General features: G+C 37.9%; 1 protein-coding gene across 4 annotated transcripts in view; it reads left to right on the forward strand.

Annotated features, from left to right (window-relative positions):
- Positions 1 to 19,369, forward strand: part of LOC134746816 (stress-activated protein kinase JNK) — a 195,585-nt gene that overhangs the window by 101,700 nt on the left and 74,516 nt on the right. For 3 of the 4 annotated variants that reach the window (XM_063681379.1, XM_063681376.1, XM_063681377.1), the window contains exon 2: positions 17,084 to 17,106. The gene's annotated coding sequence lies outside the window, so the exon portion shown is untranslated. The remainder of the gene's footprint in view (positions 1 to 17,083; positions 17,107 to 19,369) is intronic. The other variant, XM_063681378.1, reaches the window with a different exon arrangement.

The following is a 19,369-nucleotide window of genomic DNA, read 5'->3' on the forward strand; positions in this document are numbered from 1 at the left end:
TGTTATGCCACCCTGTATACGAAACGGCGTAGGTTAGTAAGGGAATTAGGAAGGTATAAGACATTTTAGGACGGAGAGGGTAATTTCTGTGTAAGAAAGGCAGATGGGTGTAAGGAAATAGGAATATTTGCTTAATATTATGAATGTGGCCGTGTGTTGGGTTAATATTATGAAGGAGGAAGTTGAAATGTTGTTAAAGGAACTTGAAATGCTAATTATGTCTAGATCATACATTAATTCATTTGTGATGTCAGGACACAATCAGTAATAATGACAGTACCGTCTTAAAAATGTGTTTTTAATTATTATTTTTTTTACTGTCCCGGCCCTTACATTACAAGTATCAAAGATAGATATAACTCCGTAATAGATGGATACAGTCTAAGGAAAAAACGTGCCTCGAAAATCAAGAAAATTTTATTCTCGTTCAGAGGGCGCTACTAGCTTTGGCCTACTGTCGTATAGATGGCGTTGACGGTTTCGTTTGTTATTTAAAAAATTTAACGCATATCAGTGAAAGAACATGGGTCGAAATCATAAAAATAATAAATGCAAATAAAAAAAATCATTTATCCATATTTAAATACATTTTATGGTATTTTTATAAATCTTCATTTTTAGTTTTAAAGTGTGTCGACAGATGGCAGTGAATTTACTGGGGTTACAAAATTTACTATGACAGTACCGCTCTAGTATAAGTTACTCTATGCAAGTATACATAACAAAGAGAATCTGTGCAATATTTCTAAAATAATATTATTTTTAGTTTGATATAACGCTGCACTTATATCGATCAGCGTTCGCGATAGGCATTTGATATGGTTCCCAAGGGACTGATGTTGTTTTAGGGGGTGAAGCTGCTCCTATAGTGATGTATCAATAAATATGCCCAGGGAAATATAAATTCTTTAGTTCTATAAGTGAAACAGACAACCCGAAATAGAATTCTTTGGCGCAAATGTACGGGAAGACCCGACCCCAGATAAACTGGGATAAGGGTAGGACAAAGAAGAAAGAAGAAGAGTTCTATAAGTGAAACTGTATTTACAAAGATTTAGACTTCAGAATATGATTTCTAGTTCGATAGGTATAACGTTGCATCCATATTGATTAGCGTTCGAGATAGGCATTTGATATGGATCCCAGGGGGTTGTTGTTGTTTTAGGGGGTGGAGCTGCTCCAATAGTGACGTGCCATTATCAGAAATGTAGCCAAAGGAAAATATGGGGCATTCTCTATGAAAAGGGACCTTATTTTCGATGGCGCTTACGCCGCACAGCGTCGCGCGGCATTGTATTTATATCGGAGTATCGTTTATAATGGCGTAAGCGCCATCGACAATAAGGTCCCTTTTTATAGAAAATACCACATATAGTCCTGTAAATCTATAGGTAAAATAAATGTTTAAAAATGTCTGGCCTATGTTGAATAATTACGTTCTGGACATCTAAGACAAATAGAAACCGATTATAACCTTATAATACCTTCATTACGTCCTAAAAACAATCACAATACGCGTAATCCAAGAAAATTTCAATAACTGAGTGATTTCTGCACAAAATGTTCTCTTGAAAAACGTTCTGCATCAGACAAAACAAATAATAAAATATTCTCAATAAATTCAAGTCAAAAGAAAGAATCAAGAATTAGCCTCATGCATGAAGTTATATCATGTTACAAATGCATTTCCGTTTTTAAATTACCATTTAATTACTTAAAATTATAAATAAAAAGTACAAAAATTTGCCCGCGAAAAGCTAGTGAGCGAAACGCTCGAAACGCCACGTGACGTCACGCGTTCGACAGATTAGTGTCATTAGTAGCAAACGTCAGTTCGGCCGCCCAACGTGTGACGTCATCACGCTCTGTCGAATTCGCGCCAAAAATTATGAGCGTTTCAACCGCTCAAAAAATTTCGACATTTTAAATATTTTTTAATAAAATAATGTTAAGGTTTACAAAAGTATTTTTTATCATTTCCGGTGTTCCAACGATATAAATTATGAATCCAAAAATAAAAATAAATTCATGCATGAAGCTAATTTTTTCTTTTTATCTGTGAGTAACGTGCATACAATCCCTCGATCAGATTATATGTGGTACATCACTATATCTACTCTTTCCATCGGAGGGGCGAGGGGTTAAATCTGGCCATTGCAAAGAATTACCTTTCAACAATGTGTCGTGAATCATTTGTTTTGGGATGCAGTGACTTCGGGATAAAGTCGTTGACGCGTCGATAGGCTGGGGTTCCAGAGCAAAGGTTTAATTAATAGGGTTGATGACAATTTTTTATGAATGGTATCAATCGATCAGGTTTGTTTTTGGGTTCAGATGTCTATATGGGACCCATTGCATTAAAGCAATACAAAAGTCAGAAATGATAGTCAAAGTCCGACAGTCGTACTACACTCGCGAAACGCTCCTAACAAAACGATAAGTGAACGTGACGTCAAGGTCACTGAAATCCCGTTTTGAATGTATGGACATAATAAGAAAATTGCGTTTTTGTCGGTGAAATATTGCGTATATGTATATAGTTGGATAAAATGTAAGGAATCGAATGGTACCCTTATTTTTTTCCTTTTTGGAAGTTAAAAAATTACTTAAATTTTGAAACTTTGAAGTCATGTATTTTTGTATTATTTCCATATATTATTTTAATATCCACAATATTGTGATAAATTGCTCATTTGCTATCTTTTTGTCTCATCATCCCTATTGAAGAACAATGCATCCTAACATTTGTAAGGGGTTGGTGGTGTTTATTAAAAAATATATTTAGAGAGTGTGTCGCGAATCTGTTATTGGACGCAGTAATTCTGGATAGGGTAAATCCATTGTGGGACAGCGTTTTAAATAAACAAAACCCAAGGGGAAAGGAAATTATTTTGGGACATATATTTTTTTTTATATTAAGCGCTGCCAGCTGTGCGATAAGACGCAAGGTTTCCAAACTAAATGGTATACAAAAGAAAAAAACTATTCCTTAGTGACCAATATATTCATAAGTGTACAAAATAAAAAATCGGACAAGTGCGAGTCGGACTCGCCCAACGAGGGTTCCGTATTTTTTTTTTTCCGATTCCGTATTTTTTAGCGGCAACAGAAATACATCATCTGTGAAAATTCCAACTGCCTATCTGTCACAGTTCATGAGATACAGCCTGGTGACAGACAGACGGACAGACAGACGGACGGACAGACGGACAACGGAGTCTTAGTAATAGGGTCCCGTTTTTACCCTTTGGATACGCAACCCTAAAAAACGATCCAAAACGGGTATATGATAAGACGTGGAACATAAAAACCCCGACGAATCGAGCGACGAAGATACCAACTCAGCCGTCTAATGTGAATAATGTGTTCCTGTCGATATCGTCTGATATCGGTAAAGCTGTCTTGTTCCTTTTTTTGGCCTGGCGATTAGCTAGAGCTAAAGTTAATTAGCTAAAGTTTAGTAACTAAGAAAAGCAATTACTCTATCTTATTAATGTATCTATCTAGCTTACATATCCTTTTTAATAAAAAGCGTCCCAATCGCAGCTGGTTTAATACGCGTCTACTCAATTAAACCACCGGCCACCATTATTGACGGACGTCAACTCCATACACCGCTTACCTGCAAGCGTTATTAGCCCGATAATTGGTGTTCGCAATCTGACAGTATGCCAATCTCACTCAATCTGATTATTAGACTAATATGATCCATCAATATGGGCAACATATTTGTTTGACCGAGATTCTATTATTATTATGAATCGAAGTATGTAATTTATGTATTGCCAGGCGTGTCTCACTCCGCGATTTCGTCGCGTCGCTACAAGTACCTGCGGTCGCCTCAATTTTGATGTTTTGCCATAGGAATTGCCGCGCACCGCTACGGAACGGACGCGTGCTCGCGCTTGCGCCGCCTTGCGCTTAGTAGTCGCGTTTTGTTAGAGTAGAGAGTGAATCTTCTGTACCTAGTACTATTATATATTCTGTGGTATTGAGAAGAAGAAGAAGAAGAAGAAGAAAGACATTTATTCCATAGAGCACACATACACAGGACAATACAATGAAAGAAAAAAAATGTTTAAAAAAGGGAATATAAAAATAATAGCAAAAACAAAAACAAAAACAAAAAAAAAACAAAAAATTAAATTATTTACACATTAAAAACATAAAAAACATAAAAATTACACACGGGTCCAGCAATGTGTGCAGTAGGGAAGAGGCCCTGTCTCAGCATATTGTTGCAATTTGCAAGCGAGGCAAATTCCAGCGCTGTTATTCTGCCAAGGCCTTAGGGAGTGACATATAAATATTAATAAGATGTATATAAATATATATAAAAAAAACATAATAAATGAATAGTCATTGAATGCATTGTAATATTTGTAATTTTTATAATTTAATGTAAGGATATGAAAAATGTATTGCCCACTCTGAAGTGTAGTGGAATCTTGTTACTCAAAACTTGCCCTGCTAAAATTATGAGTACGTGTATTCGCGTAGTTGGTTTATTTTATTTTTGGAAATTGTATAAAATGTGATATAAAAACATAAAACTTCCACATAACGATAAATAATAATAATCATCTCGAGAAATTTCAATTCAAACACAATATATCATAGAATTATCATATTGTCATAGAATATTAAAGATCTTTAATTGTAATCACACAATTGAAACTGATCATAAATTGTAAATTGTATAATAATTTGTATAAAGTATATTAATTAAGTTAAGTACAGCTTGTTAAGTACCCTATTTCCTAATGGAAGAGCGGGCTCTCCCGTCACAAGTATTGTTTTACTAAATGGGAGACTCCAGCCTTTTATGTAAAGTGTATCAAAATGTTAAACCAAAATAAACTATTTGTATTTGTATTTGTATATACATTTAACATTTAAAACTTTCGCGGTTTGAACACATATTAAATCACATTTAGAAACGGGTCTATCGCGAATTTATTTTGCTACCTTTATTTACCGACGTTTCGACACAGGTTTCACTGGTCGTGGTCGCGGCTAACTGACGTCCCAGCAAAATGTCAAAACAGAGATTTGTGACAATATACATTTGTCCCGCAACAATAATACTTCTAAATTAAGAAACCTATCCTTCCGTATTTACAAAATAATGTCATCTTGAAACATTTATATCATATAACAAGTAACCCTTACCAGATTCACCCAGAAATATATTACCCATTTCAAACACGAAAACGTAGCGGCAAAATGTACAAGGTTAGCCACACTTTACCAAACTCTTTGTCCGTGCCAAAATAGAAACACCGAGGCAAACGAAGGCAATCAGAAATCCTTTCGACCCCGAAATTACTTTTACCTTTTATTCGACTTTAGGCTGTGGTGTAGGTACTGTCAGCAGCAGTGGATAAGTGAGGTGCTCTAAATTATCTAAACACAACTGATTATTTTTAAACTGAAATTGATGTCGTATGTATATATAGTATGTCGAGAGTATACTCTCTTCTTCTTCTCTTCTCTGGACCGATTTCGGCCACAGCCATTCGGCCACATCGGCCATTATAAAATAAATAAATATTATAGGACATACAGACACACAGATTGACTAAGTCCCACGGTAAGCCCAAGGAGGCTTGTGTTATGGGTACTCAGACAACGATATATACACGGTGGCTAAAAAATAAGTGCATTCCCGTTGCCAGGGAGGTTTTGGGATTATACTGAGCAACTTTTACTACGAGAGCAACCCCGAAATCGCGTAAAAAAAATTAGGCCGTTTAATTCGTTCGGGCTGCGGGTTGCCAGTGGCGGTGTGTTACGAGTTGCTGTAAATTACACTTATTCGTTTGTTAAACATACGTTGTTTTAAATTATTCAAATTTCGTCTGGGATAATGGCAATTTATGAGTGTATTTTTGGTTAACAGCTATGGAAACATTGGCAAGTGGTAATTTTTTGTTTCGCAAAGTACGGCTCGTAATTCCCATTGCCTGCATTACACTATCGTAGTACACTATACTTACTATTCATGGCGGTCCGTTTTAATAAATTTTTCTCGTACTTACAGACGTACGTACGATTAATATCATCAATACAGCATACTCGTAATAATATTATTGTATCGATTGATGTATTTTATTAATAAGTTTTGTTTTTCTTAGCTCAGTATATTAAGAGTATTGAATTGTGGGTATTTAATAAGTAGGTATTCACATTTTGAAATTAGTATTAGTTGAATACGTTGTAAAATTTTAGTGCTAACCACCAATTATGTGTTAACTTGTTGCTATTGGTGGGAACCTATAATTGGCTTTTTGTTATTTACTTATATAACTATTGTATAATTGATAGCTGTTGGTTCTCCGAAAAATAAATAAATAAATAAATACATACATTAATACGAGAGATATGCATTGATACTTATATCGTACGGTAAATCGTCAATTACTAGCCACCGGTTAGTAACTGGCCACCCTAAACTAAAAATAAATTCTATTCACCTATAAACAGAATTCATTTTAGTGTAAGGTGTCAATAACTGGCCACCCTTCAAAAACTAGGAACCTTATACTAAAATGAATTCTGTTTATAGGTGAATAGAATTCATTTTTAGTTTAAGGTGGCCGGTTATTAACCGGTGGCCAGTAATTGACAAATTACCATATGTTTAAAATTGTAATTTGCTGTTTACGCTTTTTGGTTTATATCCCCAGAAATTTTGGCAATATGCCAACCACGCAGACTCCTACGGGGCCCAATAATTTATGATTATTATCTACTTTATCATTTGTTCCAACTAATATTCTCATATACCTCCATTATTTATACCTATCAGTATCGTACACCTACGAATGTTAACCACTAGAAGTGCTCGTAGCCCGTAGATATCTACGACGCGCTACGACAGGTGCTACGAACTGCTACGAGCAGCAGATTGCATGTACACTACGTGAGACTAATTGTAATGTAACAGTTTGTTACGGTTTTGATATATATGACCTTGAACATTACTCACGCTGATCGGTGTATGCAAAACGTAATGAAAGTCGTGCCAGGCGTGGCTCACTTCGCGATTTCGTCGCCTCGCTGCAAGTACATGCGGCCCACACCAATTTTGGTGTCTAACCATAGTAGTTGCCGCGCACCGCTACGGGACGGACGCCTGTTCGCGCTTGCGCCACCTAGCGGTCATATCTGTCGTAATAGACGCGTTTTGTTAGAGAGTGAATCTTCTGTACCTAGTACTATTATTTATTCTGTGGTCGTGCGTGAGATGTGCGCCAATCACCTAGACGATTGTCAAGGTTGTATCAAGACAATATCAAAACCATAAAAAGTTGCCTAATCAGAATCATCCTCCATGTATCATTAAAATATTGGGACGGTTGTTGCCCTCGCTGCCATTTATTGCGGTTTATGTACGGGGTGTTCTAAATAGTAAAGTTTTACTGAATTAAAATTTTGTTTTAATTTATAAAACTAATAAATAAATAAAAAGTCGTGACTTCGTTAATTCGGTTGTATCGTGCTTATTATCCTGTTCTGCTAAGATATTAGACCAGCTTTAATTCTACATTGTAATAATAGGCCTTTTTCATCTGTGTTAGATGTTTAAGCTGCATCCCGGTTTTGACAGTTGCGTTCGTGTATATTAAAATAAGTATATTATATAATTTACTGTAATACCTACCAATGAAAAGGGATAGAGTTGGCGAAGTTCGCATATAATTACTATTTCGTTACATAACTAATATAACTATGTACTCAGTTTCGACATTCGTTCAACTTGTGTTGTCTAATGAATAATTCCCAAATGTAATTCACACGCCTTTGAATCTCTGCCTTTCATCTATTTTAAGAACGTTAATAAAAGATCCATCCATCCATCTCGACCTAACAACTATCGGAATGTATAAAGTTGTCTCTTTCTTTTATGAATGGGACGCTTTCGTCTGAATAATTTTGATTTTAGTAAAATGGCTGGTAATTATGAGATTTCGCGATATAAAATATTCATGGGGATACGAGGGTGTTTGGAATAGGAGGCTGCTCTTGTAGTATAATTAGGATGTTGAATTTTTAGAACATGCTGTAGTTATGTGAATAGGATATAAGGAAAAAAATTAACTGATACTCCAGTTCAAGTTTTTTTAGGTTAAAAGCAAATTTAAAATTAATTTGAATTGACCAGCTTCGTAAAACTCAGAGAAATCCTACTCTACCATCCAATGTAGTTGCAGTTTTAATGATATTAGTTTACCGTGTAAAACGAAGGATCACAATATTACACAAATTGCTATAATTTTAAGTAAACTGACCTCAATAAATCATTGATACGATGTTTGTTAACCAAAGGAACCCAAATACTATATTTGTCATAGCTTGGATACCAAACTGGTCTTCGAAATAGTTGGTTTCTCTAGGCAACCAAGTCTTTTGGACCCTAATTTTCAAAACTTTAAGGACTAATGTTCTAAACTAAAACATCATTACCATCCCGTCATTCCCGTGTCGTCATGCCTTGAGCAATTTTACCGCCGCCTCCGGGCCTTTCTGTCCCGTCGACCGGAATTCATTCTTTAACGTTTTAAATTTAAAAATCTTTATTTTTAGAAGGCTTTGTTTTAAACTACTACACATTCACTTTTCCACGTGATCTAACATCTGTTCTTCTAAAACATCATTACCATCCCGTCATTCCCGTGTCGTCATGCATTGAGCAATTTTACCGCCGCCTCAGGGCCTTTCTGTCCCGTCGACCGGAATTCATTCTTTAACGTTTTAAATTTAAAAATCTTTATTTTTAGAAGGCTTTGTTTTAAACTACTACACATTCACTTTTCCACGTGATCTAACATCTGTTCTTCTAAAACATCATTACCATCCCGTCATTCCCGTGTCGTCATGCCTTGAGCAATTTTACCGCCGCCTCTGGGCCCTTCTGCCCCGTCGACCGGGATTCGTTCTTTAATGTTCTTAAATCTTTGTTTTTAGAAGGCTTAATTTGTTTTAAACTACTATACTACACATTCACTATTCCACGTAATCTAACATCTGTTCTTCTAAAACATCATTACCGTCCAGTCTCCCCGTGTCATGTCCCTGCCCTAATCGATGGTCTGAGCAATTTCACCGCCGCCTCAGGGCCCTTCTGCCCCGTCGAGCGGAACTCATTCTTTGACGTTTTAAATTTAAACACGACTTAGGACTTTTTAGACGGCTTTGTTCAGCAAACTGCGGTGTTCCGGTTTTTTGGTAACGCGGTAATTCAGCCAATAAAGTTCGTAATACAGAAACTTACGTTTTTTTAAATTAATTATCATTTTCCGTTGTAATATTTTGCAGTATTTGCCAAGGCTCACTTAGTGAGGCTGGGGTCCCCTCGGCAACCTACTGCCAAGAATTGGCACTAGGCACTAGTTTTTACGAAAGCGACTGATATCTGAACCGCTAATCCATAGGAGAAATTTGGCCTTATTGGGAATAGTCTGGTTCCCTCATTTATCTTTATCGAAAATTAAAAACACAGCTTTCGATACACGAATTATGACACTTCGCTCGATACAATTAATTTCCAAAGTAACTTGGACTTTTAATTAAACTTTACTCGGTTATTTATTATGTGGCACTATAAACAAAAAAACTTACTAAACTTAAATAGTAATTTGACAGCTTTCGAATTCGAAATCGACAAAATTCGATCAAAATTGACACTTGGCGCGCATGGTCTTTCCCGGTTAATTCTTGCGAAATGTGGCAAACCGATGGAACGGCTTTAACGTTAACCTGTATCAGATTTTTGAATGTTCATGCTCGTATCTGCAACGCTGTACGGTCAACCGCGCCATCCCCTTTATAGCCGTTATTTACTAACGTTCTAACCTATTAGGTTTCACACCTTGTGCTGCGAGCTTAAAAACTTTTTAGCCTTAAAACCTGGAAACTAGATAGATGTTTCTGAACAGCGGTATGCTAATTACAGAGGTCACCGTTACATTTTTTCGGAATGAGCCCTGAAATTACAAAAATAATGGCGGTTTTATTTTTACATACATGTCGGATCTTTTGACGTGTTTTACGAGATAGTAAATTTTTTTCGTAATATCAGCGTTGATTTTGTAAAGGTTTTTATTTCCTCTCACCTCATTTCTCAATTTTAAGGTGTCAGTGGCGGCGCGTTAATTAAACTCGATTCTAGCCGGCTTTCTTATTTTCAGACAGTCTAGCGCTTTTCCTACAAATAGTACAAATCAGGAAGAATAAAAGCAAAGTAACCTCTACTTCTAACTCAGCGCAATTTCTGTTGGCAATTGTTAAGTTACAGTAGCGACAAAAATCATAATGCTATTTTTTGCAGGCATTCACTCGAAAATTCATGAAATTAAGTAAACAATGATTGTATCATCATCACGACCAATACTGACGATACCGATACATACTTACTAACGTCCCACTGCACGTGGAAACGTGGGCAACCACGTTAGCACAATGCGGATCACACACCCCAATTAATGTATGTTATAGATATTCTTATTTAAAAAATACTCAAAATCCATTCTTACCAACAATAAAACCTAGATAGATCGATTTTTTGCCTCGCTAGCCTCAGGTTTAAAAATTAAATCGCATCATTACTTTACAATTTAGTACCCACCGGGCTACCACGAAAACTCGGGGCAAACTAATTATTTTCAAAAAAAACCCTTGCTTAATAGAATTGTGGTTTTCATACGCCCCTATATTGTTAATTTAATCGAAAAAATATATGCTAATTTATCTGAAAAAATATGATAGATTATTTGCCGCTACTGTATGTGTTTCGTTGAAAATTGCAATGTCATATCTGTTATTTAACGGTCTACCGCCCAAATAGCGCGCGATATGAAGCTATCACGTGTTCTCTTGAATATTCATGTTGTTATCTCCGAACCGACACCGTACCATCCGCACAATGCAGTTATTTGCTAACTGTATCGGTATACAGCCATTTTGAACCTTGTTGCCTAGGCCGTAAGGTTTTTTGCATGGAAGAGCTAGCCTGGAAAGTAACTGGTCGTTTTAGCATCTCGTCGGTAACTGTCAACTGTGTAGCTTGCAGCAGTGATTCAGTTGCTAGCTTAGCCAGCGGCTCCGGCCGTGTCGGATTCGGCCTGTTATTTCCCTCCTTCTCCCTCTTCTTCTTCTTTGCCTGTCCCTCTTCCCAGTTTATCTGGGGTCGGGTCTCCTTGTATGTCTGCGCTAGAGTGCTCTGTTCTGGCTTGTCTGCGTACTCAGGTTCTCTTTCCGGATCTCTTTCTGCATGTCTGACCACCAGGTGTTGGGTGGTCTTCCCCTTCCTCGGGATTGGTTGGGTATATTTAGGGCCTTTTTAACAGAATGGTCATCATCACGTCTAAGGATATGGCCATACCAGCGCAATCGATTTTCCTTTACTTTTTCAACTATAAATGCTACCTTAAACGATCCCCTGCTAAATTCATTTCTGACCCTGTCCAATCGAGTCACTCCTCCCGTCCATCTTAACATTTTAATCCCTCCCTCCTAAAATTTCTAAAAATAAAGTAATCAATAATCGAGTTAATTTCGTTTTATTGTGAATGAGACGTACACGACGACTGGAGTCAGCAGTATAAGTTCCTAAGCGCGCCAGGTGTTCAAAATGACTGCATGGGTTATTAAGCGTGTAAAGTAAGGCGTGTGCAGATCATTTTGCGAACCTCACCCACTTAACTAAGTCTGATATTGTGTGTCGTATTTTTTAATGATTATGAGGGAAAATGTACAGGAAGGCGGGACACTCCCATCTTTGGTAGTTTTACAGTGCAACAACAACACACCAAAAATTTTACCGATATCCAACAACGATATCAATCGACTCACAGTGTCAGGTAGCGCATATCGAAATAGTGCCCCACGTCGCCCCCATTCCGATTTTACTCCCTCACACGATCTCGACCGCGCGAATCCAATCAGTCCCGCCAAAGAGAATGATTAATCAGCAAACACGAATGATTGATGGCATGGTAATGACGGATGGTAATGAATATTCGCAAGGGCGAGGCCGGTGGTTATGGAGATTGGGGCTTTGTGGCTTGTACCTATACAATGATCCGCAGAAGATCTTTCCGCAGAAAGCGCTAGGTCGTTTATAGGTATTAAGTATCGTAGATTTACGATTTACATAGGCTATCTACCCGAGCTTTAGGAATCTCAGGTTATTTGTAAATAATTTGACATTAGGCGCAGTGCAACTTTTGCGCACTGTTGAAATAGTACCCTCGTTGGTAAAATATATTTGATTAATTGTGGTATTTTCTATAAAAAGGGACCTTATTGTCGATGGCGCTTACGCCATTATTAACGATGCTCTGTTATAATTACAATGCCGCGCGACGCTGCGCGGCGTAAGCGCCATCGACAATAAGGTCCCTTTTTATAGAAAATGCCCCAATTAGTTTCACGCTTAAAGTTACCATGAACGGCCAGGAGAACAAATAAATACATCATAGAGGAACTCTGCATCCCCAAACAGCCTGTGTTACCTATAGCTTTTTTAAGTTAAAACCTCAGTATGTAAACGGACAGTGTAATATATCTAAATGCAAATGAAAACATTAGGGTTCCGCGCGAATAACCGGAAGGTTTATGGGTCCCTGCGGTGAGATACATCTTCACGGTACTGGGGAATAGCGGTATTTTAATGATATATTAAATCTGTGTGAAATAGAAACTTTAAGTGTGTTGTGTTTATTGTAACTGCGTTGCGAATTGTTGTTGACGGTGTTGTTTACGCCGGCAACAACAATTCCGATTTCATTATTATTCACAACGCAACGGCGGGACTTAATCACGTAAAATAAGTTTTAAATTTACCTCCGACGTTTCGAGGATGGCGTTGTCCCCGTGGTCTCGGAGAGGACTGGCTAAAGTTGACATCAGCATAGGAGCGCGAGTTTTTCGAACTACCTGCACTTGGTCTTGTTTATTGACCTGAACGTTTTGCGCACTAGGGATGTTACCGGATCGACAAACAACACACGATATTCGATTTTTCAACTTGGTTTGGCCCTGACTAGTAAATTTGATTAGATATTGATGTGATATAACGCTAAGTGCAAGCACATTAACATCAAATCGGTAACAGATTCTTAAAATCTGAATGCCACTCCTACTCATTAACCCTTATTTCAAGACACTAATAAAAAACATGTGATAGATAAATACCTATACCTATTCATATACGACACGTGTATCTTTGCAAAATGCTATGCAATTGCCGAAACTATTATGCATAAGATATTTCATGTACCTTGCATTTCCTATTCCCTTTGTTTCCTATAAACATCTAAATCCTGTCTGCCCTACGAAAGTTCAACGTTCCTTCACTCGTCCGACTAAACCTTTTTCCACATCAATCTGAACCTTAATCAAACGCAATACGGCTGCCGGGGTTCAAAGAGTTGTCTCCCAGGTAAGTGGACGAAGCGTTTTGAAAACATAATGGAAATGGTTTTGCCCCTTTAATTTAAGGTAGGGTAGGGGAGGTAAGGTTGCTGTTACACCGGCGGCGCGCAAAAGTGAACCGCTATTTCAAACGATGTGAGGAATGTGATCTGATATTTTTGGGTACATTGAGTTTCAGTCCCGGAAATATGAAATTAGCACCGGTAACGGAGAAGATGAGAAGTAGTAGGTTAGCGTAGTATGGGCATGTGATGAGGAGGGATGAGTGCCATATAGACAAAATAATGGTAGGGATGAATGTTGATGGACGGAGAGCGAATGGTAGACCAAAAAAACGATGGATGGATTGTGTGAAAGAGGATATGAGAAATAAAGGAGTGAGTGCGAAAGATAGAGGAGAATGGAAGAGCCCGACCCCACATAACATGGGATAAGGGCAGGAAGAAGAAGAGACTTGTCTGGCTACAGATGTACATCGTATTTTCACGGAACGCACGAAAGTGTTATACTATTTCAGTCAGTACAAAAATGTACACAAGTAGTTTAACTACTTAAATCTGTTCGATATCGCTTCTACTTGACTGTGTGGCACACACTTAAAGATCTTTCTCAAATTACCTGTTATAAAAGTTTCTTAGAACTGGAAATCGACGAGTTTTGTTAGCACACTTTGTGTTATAGGCTTCCCTTGTTCTGTTTTTTTTTTAAGCTTGATGGTTACACTGAAGTTTCGAAACGTATTTTTGCAATACACAACTTCCCGGTATTGAAAGAAGTTGTGATTGGTCAATAAAAGTTTTCATCTGCTAAAATAAAATTATATAATGTCAAAAACCTCTTGGAATAGAAATAAAGTAAAAAAATGCATTTATTATCGTCACACCAGTTAATTGCACAACATAACCATAAGAGAGGGTATAAAAGTGACGGAAGAAAAAAGGACTATCTACTCAGCGTAAGGCCACAGCAAGCCGCAGCGCTGATTTTAGATAGGGACTAACTTACTAGACTAATGAATGACGCTACAAACACAGACAAAAATTTAATCAAAACCAGGCAACACAGAAAGAAACAGCGACAATAAATAAATGATTAATATGTAGGTGCCTGCTTACCTGGCGGTACCTACCTACCTACACTACTGGCTGCGTAAGTGCGTAGCCATTGTAGCCAACATGTCAATCGTTTACGTTCCGTAGCGAACGAAACGCAACTGTCACTGTCGCACTAATATGGAAGAGTGATAGAGACACAATTAACGCCTTTCGTTGTCCTAGCGCAAGCGATTGTCACCACATTGTCACCTTGACTAGGCACCCTGTGCAGCAATCATTACAAGTTTCTACGTATATAGTTCGAACTAAGACATCAAGAATCTAAGACACGTCAAGAGCGTGTGACAGTTCGGCGGTCTAATTCTAAAAGGATTTACGTGTAAATAATCATGTCAAGCCTGAATGAAACGTGAAAAATGCTGTGGACAGGAATGGCCGAGTCCACGGCACAATAAATAACAGCGTACACGCGAAAGCTCCCGGCCAGCAATGAAATATTTCCCGGCGCGCGGGATTAACGATGACTGCGATATATGCTTATTTTTGTACGCTTTTTCTCACGGTTTTTGTGGCTAGTATTTTAAGCGAAATTTATATCGTGGTAAGGCCTTTCTCACATGCGTCGCAGCGTGCGTGCGTTCTAACGCGTTTGGTCGTTCACTTAGTAATTTATTAATTAGTAATTTTTGGTCACCTCATGTGAGAAAGGCTTAATGCAAGTTTTATGATACGTACCCATACTTTCAATGTTCTAGACCGAAATAAATGCTGATTGCAATATTTCCAAAACAAAAACTAATCTACCTTAATTAATTTCACATCTGAAACTTTTGAGAAATAAATTTTTAGGTATACCTAAAGATTAAGTTTATACCCTGTTCGATTTCTAAGATCAAGTTCGCCGTAATATTACTATGGCGTACCTACTTGTATTTTGACATATTCGATTACATTACTAACATTTCCCGGAAACAAACTCCGTAGTCTTTTATAATTCCCTCCGACGTTTCGATTTCGGCATGGTGCCCGTAGTCTCGGAAAAAGATTAACAAAAATATCCTTCAACATCTACCTCTAAAATATGGATCACGGGGACTAGACTTTATACGCGAAAATCGTAATAGTTATTTACGATACAAGTGCGGAAAAGAGGAAATTCGAAACGAGTGGCGATAAATTAAAACACGACCGCAGGGAGGGAGGGGGGGCAGGGGCAAACCTAGTATACGTTTAAAATGTATTATACTTTTTGAAAATAAATTAAAAAAAAAAATCGACACGAGCTGCGAATTATCTATATCTTTTTGCACGTGTATCGTACAACGTTTTACCATATGGCCCTTTAAACTTTCGACATATGCACGAAAAGTGCTCTTTACGCACTAGTGCGAAAAAGTAGCACCATATGTACTGTAAAAGTTATTTTTTAAATCTACGAAAATTAAAATTTTCTGAGGGATGAGCAAAATAAGCTTACTGCTCGACGCTACTAGTTTTGTGTATATGAATATGATAAACCAATTTGTGCTGCAATATGCACAGTCACGCGGCGGTGCACCGATCATAAATTACAATTAGGATCCGTCTAGACGGTGCAGCGGTATTTTAAACCCAAATTGGAACGGAAGTCTTCGGGAAAGCGTCCACACTGTCAACTGACAATGCGTATACATTATTGCATAGGGATAAGCTCCAATGATGGTCAGATACTTGTTGTTGTTGATAAATGAAGGAATTATTTCTGATATTAAATAATTACATAGTTTAGACTCACTTGTTTTAGCCTTTCGCGCGACATGTTTCGGAGAGCCTAGGTCTCCTTTCTCAAGCACTAATAGTTCGAGCAGCGTTCACGACGACCGTGTATTGCGTACTCTGCACGACAGTACGCAATACACGAGGCATTACACATGTTAGTGTATGCCTCACAACAGTTTAAATTCGCATATTCTGATTGTACAGTCGCCATCAGATATATCGGAGGCGGCCAAGGTGTTCACAATTGCCGAACACGCGCTCTAACGCCTTGACAATAGAGGCGTGTTCAGATATTTGTGAGCACCTTGGCCGCCTCCGATATATCTGATCGCGACTGTAATAACAGGTTACGAATTTGATCCGGATCTGATTTTTTGTTTGATCTGACAGTGTTAAAAGTGACTTGTGGTAGAAAAAATGCCACATTTGATAGTGACATAACAAATCCAGATCAAATTCATAATCATGTCATTACAATCAGAATACGCCTCATGGTTAGGTTACTGCATTCGGTAGGTGATAAAGGATTTGCCACACTGGATGCGTTCTGCGGGCAGCGCAGCGGTCAGGTCAAACTTCAACTTCAAAGGTTGCTGTCATAGTTGTTCATACATAGACCGCTGACCGCAAAACGCATCCAGTGTGGCAAATCCTTAAATCTTTGAAGCTGTGATTTAGATTAAGATTTTGCAGAATAAAGCTTTATTCCCTGATGCATTGTAGACTGGCTTTGTCCCCTTTTCTAAATGTTTACTCTTCAACGAACCGACATAATTATAGTTGCCTTGCCTGAGAAGATCTAACTAATATGAAATTTGTTATTGTTTCAGAAAAGTCACGGTGATCAAAAGTGGTAAGTATTAAAACGAACTATGTTAAATATTGACTTACGGCCCGATTCAAGCTTTAAGATGCGTCAAATATTACGTCTAAATACGATATGGCTTACATATGTCAGTGTCAAAAGTGACGTTTTTGTTTGAAGAATATACACATATCTTACATATCTAATCCATATCGTACCTAGACGTAATATTTCACGTAGGTATCTTAAAGTTCGAATTGGGCCGTTAGTTAACACGTGCATCGGCCGTATTTGGATTGCTTAACTTTAACAAAGATACAGATTTCTTCGTTGCCATGCCGTCGATTGGCGACACTCGTAGCAACTATCGCAAAACGAAACATCGCTTTCTGCTACGAAGTGGAGAAACGCAGCTACGGCCCGTAGCCCGTACGTTGTAGCGTAGCATAATTTTACTTATGTTTCTTCATTCGAACTATTTTATAAAGAAGTCGTTATTAATTTTATCTACGCACATATCGTTAGTGCTCTAAAATGCGTTTAGAAACCGTAGGAAATGACCAGTATTATTACAACCAATTTGACTATGAGAACTTTCTTATCTGTGTGCAACTGTACATAATTAGGCCTTAAAACACTCGTGTGATTCTATTATGAAACTCGCTAACGCTCGTTTCATAAAACCACACCTATGTATAAGGCCTCTCATTATGTATCAGTTGCATAAAATACTATAACAATATATTATGGTTTTGATACGACCATGACGATTGTCTTGGTGATTGGCGTGCATCTTACGCACGACTAACTCTATTTCACATGCACCAATCAGCGTGAACGATCTTCAAGATCGTATTAAAATCATATCAAACCCTTAACAAGTTATTCAATCTGATTCGGGCTCCAGTTTTTATTTTATTTTAATAAGACTAAAGTCACCCGTAAATACGTAGTTGAATATTAACATAAATTTACTTCACAGTAAGTTTACGGGAAATATATTACTACACTTATTTTTAGGATGCGAATTATTGTGACGGCTGAAACAATTACAGCGAGGGCTGCAGGCGCTGCAGCTGTAATTGACTGTTTCACACACACGCGCGCGCACACACACACGAACACACATACCGCCGACACTGTGACACACAGAATGACCGCCTGTGATAATTTAAGTGTACATATTTAAAAAAAAATATGCAGAACACTGATTAAAACTTTCACATATTTAATTATACGAACGGGTCTACCGCGATTTAACTTTATTGTTTTACCAACCTCGTAAGTCCTGCGGTACCAAATTTTGTACTGTAGTGTATTGACGTCTCGAGCGCTTGCGTCATGGTGACGTCACTGAGAGTTAGGGTCAGTCGATGGCAGACCGCGGGCAGGGCAGGTTGTGTCACGTGGTGTTTGTGTCGACGAGCCGTTGGAAATACATTACATCGTATGATTTACTGTGGTAAATACAGTACTTTACATGTACATAATAAATGTCACCCTTCAGTCCCAGCATTAAGTAAATTACTATACCTAGTAATAAACACCGATAGTACATATTTCGGTACAAAATGTTTAGATGTCCCCCGCATTCAAATTTGAATGCGCGAAGTATTCTGACAGTCCAAAGAGTTGTAAATAGTCTGTTCAGGACTGACAGCAAATATTTATTATGTTCAAAAAAATGAACAAAAGGCCTCTTAGGGCTATGACGTTTAAAAAAAGCTGGGACTTAGGGGGTTATATTCCGACGTTTCAGCTGAGTTGCACCAGCTGTGGTCACGGAAAGACTGACGTCCCAGCAAAACGTCAACACTAGACTCGCGTTGGCAGTGAATGTGTTCATCGTAATATAGTGCGCCACTCATCTTACATATGCTGCTCATAGCCGAAAAGAGACACATACATAAAAAAACCGGACAAGTGCGAGTCGGACTCGCCCACTGAGGGTTCCGTACTTTTTAGTATTTGTTGTTGTAGCGGCAACAGAAATACATCATCTGTGATAATTTCAACTGTCTAGCTCTATCACTGTTCCATGAGATACAGCCTGGTGACAGACAGACGGACAGCGGAGTCTTAGTGATAGGGTCCCGTTTAAAAAAAATACGTGTCAAAGGTATCTATGAACCTCGCTGTACATAATAGTAGAACTTAAAACCCAAGGTGGTTTGAATCCACTTAAAAGTTTTGATTTTATCTTTTGTCCAGCGCCTTGCGGTTAATAAACAATTATATTAAGCGCTGAAATATTCAAATAATTCTTCCTTTGAAGTTTTTTACTCAGTAAACATTTTATGATCAAGAAAGA

This window comes from Cydia strobilella, chromosome 13 (genome assembly GCF_947568885.1).
Source record: "Cydia strobilella chromosome 13, ilCydStro3.1, whole genome shotgun sequence".
Lineage (NCBI taxonomy): Eukaryota > Metazoa > Arthropoda > Insecta > Lepidoptera > Tortricidae > Cydia > Cydia strobilella.